Source organism: Otolemur garnettii, unplaced genomic scaffold (assembly GCF_000181295.1).
Source record: "Otolemur garnettii isolate 467f Iridium unplaced genomic scaffold, OtoGar3 scaffold00084, whole genome shotgun sequence".
Taxonomy (NCBI): Eukaryota; Metazoa; Chordata; class Mammalia; order Primates; family Galagidae; genus Otolemur; species Otolemur garnettii.
The window spans coordinates 2,060,071-2,063,863 of record NW_003852479.1 but is presented as its reverse complement, the minus strand read 5'-3'; positions in this window follow the sequence as shown (position 1 = coordinate 2,063,863).

Here is a 3,793-nt window from a genome sequence, read left to right as displayed (position 1 = left end):
CCTCTCTATTCACTTGATCTGGTCCCATTGACTTTTTCTATTTACCTAAATATAAAGGAAATAGTGAAAGGAAAAAAAAATTGATGACATTCAGGACATCAAGGATATTATGATGACAACTCTGATGGCCATTCTAGAAAAAGAGTTCCAAAATTTCTTTCAAAACTGGACTGGGCACTGGTGTTGGTGGATAGCTTCCAAGGGGAGCGCTTTGAAGGTGACCTTAGTGACATTAGCAGTGAGGTCTGCTATACTTTTTCTAGGATGAGTCCATGAATTTACATGTCAAATTTTTTACATGGGGCTAGAAATCAAAAAGTAAAACTGGAAGTGGCCTCTTACTATCAGATAAAATAACTTGAAGAGTTTTTGCTTCCTAATCCAGCAACTAGAGCTTTGCAGATTTTGAGGTCTAAATTCCCAAGGTAGAAATGCTTCAGTGTTTCCTTGAATTGGAAAATCAAAAAGCATGTCAGCCATTTTGGCTCTCGTGTCATTAAATCAAAAAGCAAGCAAAGGAGGTGCTGTAGGGATGAAGCAATTGACTCAGTCCCAAAGGGGAAATTCAGCTGTACGAGACAGTGAGGGTCCAGAGGACTGGTCTAACATCAAAGTGACTTTCTGGGATGCCTCTTAGTACTCCCATGTCCAATAGTAGGTATTAATGGAGAACAAGATGATAACAGTAAAAAGAAAGGAGAGAGATTGTAGACTCAAGACCTTTAGGAATGAAGGTGTGGGTCCCTACACTGGGTCAAGAATGTAAAGAGCTGATCTGGCTGAAGCAGGGAACACATACACCAGTTAGTGGTAGAGGAAAAACAAATATCAGTTACATTGCAACTGGAGTGTGAACAGGCATAGCTCACCAGATGGCAGACACTTCCGAGATTTTCTGTTGTTAGAATTTACTGGAAGTTCATACTCTGAGGTGCAAGTGTAAACCATCCAGGAGTCTCCATATGTCAGAACTCACAGACCTTAAATGGAGTCCTTAGTGAAGAACCTCCCAGGAAGCCCTCATCCGGGAAGCTGCTGGCAGCTGGGCTTTCTGGCTACCACATGGCAGAAGCCAGATGCCACGGAAACTCCTTTGGCAAGAGTTGAATCTTAGACAAGCTGCACACAGTTCAAGATCATTATAAGAAAATACTACAAGAACCAGGAACAGAAATACCTCCTCCTCCTGTGTCCTCCAGGCATCTTTATTGACAAAGATTAACTGACCAGAAAAGGAGAAATGTTAACAGAGTCTGTCTACATTGTCAAAGAACAAGCTGTGCTGAAACTCTAGCTAAGCAGACAAAAATTGAGAATTTATAGAAAAAAAAAATTCTGTAATTAAAAAAAAAAAAAAAGTGCCTGCTTTCAGAACCTGATTTAAGGTAATATATTTTCCTATACGTGGATCCTTGTTCAAGTATCTGGGTTTCATGGTATTATGAAAACAAGTCTGAAATCAAAAGCATTTCCCTCCCTGATATGAATTAATAGAGAGGAGAGATTGTGGCTGGTCTTGGTGGCTCATGCCTATAATCCTAGTACTCCGGGAGGCCAAGGCAGGTGGATTGACTGAGCTCAGGAGTTTGAGACCAGCCTGAGTAAGAGTGAGACCCCATCTCTAAAAGGAGCCAGGGGTTGTGGCAGGTGCCGGTTGTCTCAACTACTTGTGAGGCTGAAGCGAGAGAATTGCTTGAGCCCAAGAGTTTGAGGTTGCTGTAGGCTATAATGCATGGTGCTCTACCCAGGGTGACAGAGTGACAGTCTGTTTCAGAAAAAAAAAAGCAGGGAGTTTGTCCTCACAGTTTATCAGCATAACCAATAGTTATCTCCTGTTTCTTTTTATAATGTGTGTTATCAAAATTCTAACTGAATTGAAATATGAAGATTATTTCTGAGAATTGAAGTAATTAGAACCTAACGTAGGGTACTGCAGTATAAAAATGTAACTAAAATACAGGTCATTTCCTCAACTCCTTGGGTTTGTCTGCCTTGTTCATTAGTCCCCATCCGTCATCACACTTACTTTTTCTTTTTGAGGAAGCCTAAATTTCTCAAAACTGTGCTACCTAAGATGAAGAAAGGTGCTAACCAGTATTAAAATTAGACAAAGGGGATGAAAAAATCACAGACAATCTGATACACAATACACACATTTCATTTTATGGCTTTTAAATCGTCTATGAAAATGAAGTTTACGACACATTATTGTACGTTGACACTTTCCGTTCTGACGAAAGTGAGAAGCCGTGCATTTCAACCTTTACAAACCACCATTATCTATATGTATATAAATGCGCATATGTTGCTATATATAATAGTATATAATTATAAAAGTATAGGTTATATGTATTTTGAAGTTACATAGAATACATACATATAACGATTGATTAAAGATTTGTTGAGATTTCCTGTTTTACAACCTGTTTTATGCTTGAAAAGGAGACCAGAATTGATGTGCTTTCCCTGAAGGAAGCCTTGTGTAAACATCACTTTAATAGATGTGTAGATCTTCTGCCCAAACCTTTACTTACACAAAATAACATTTTATTTTAAAATGTACTACTCCCCTGGCACTGGTAAAGAGAAGAAACATGGAACTGCTTTTGTTGTTAAATCCGGTCCAGCTAACTTAAGAGCTTACAACCTTCCATGTTACACTAATAAATGCCTTTCAAAGTTACTGTCAACTTCCTTTCAACACCCTTCGGAAAACTATGATAACAGACACATTTGTGTATACTGTGAACTGCAGAAATTTTACCCTTTCCGCACAATGCTATTGTAATCCTTAATGTTAAACTGAAAATTTTAAGGAAATTCGAAGTGTCAATTGGAAAAGAGTCTTTTTGGCCATGTCCTTTCAAGTTGCAACTATAATTTATAGAAAAAAAAAGTGGCTGCTTTCAGAACCTGATTTAAGGTAATATATTTTCCTATACATGGATTCTTATTCAAGTATCTGGGTTACATGGTATTATGAATTGATAATATTAATTTGCTATGCATTTTAAGAATTATATTTTTTCATAATATTTTTTCTTCCTGATATGCTACTTTGCATTATATTATAACTTCTAGCATACAAAATATTTCTTATAAAATCCTTAAAATAGAAGAAATAATAGTCTCTGCAAAATACATCATAAAACACAGAACAGATCTTTAATCACATAGTATCTTAGTGAATTTATTTATTTATTTATTTATTTATTTATTTATTGAGACAAAGTCTCAATGCGTCACCCTCAATAGAGTGTCAGGGTGTCATAGCTTACAGCAACCTCAAACTCTTGGGCTCAAGTAATTCTCTTGCCTCAGTCTCCCAAGTAGCTGCCACAATGCTTGGCTATATTTTTTAGAGATGTGGTCTCACTCTGACTCAGGTTGGTCTTGAGCCAGTGAGCTCAGGGGATCCACCTGCCTCAATCTCCCAGAGTGCTAGGATTACAGGCATGAGCCACCCACCATGCCCATACTATCTTAGTGAATTTAAGCATAATGTGATTTTGTACTAGTTATGGCTCATTCCTCCTATACAGGTTATCCTCACACCCTCAGCTGTATTTAGGAGATGGAAGACTGACTGAACATATTTTCTGAAATTCATTCCCAGTAGGTCTCTGCTTTAGGCTCCTCTACTAACAGGCGCTGACTTGGGTCTATCAGCAATCTTCTCAAGGGTTCTAATTTGAGGGTAATAACATTTCTTGACTTATTTTGAAAATAATTATTTCTCTTTATTTCTGCTAAAATACCTAGAGTTTTGGCTCAGTGCCTGTGGCTCAAGCAG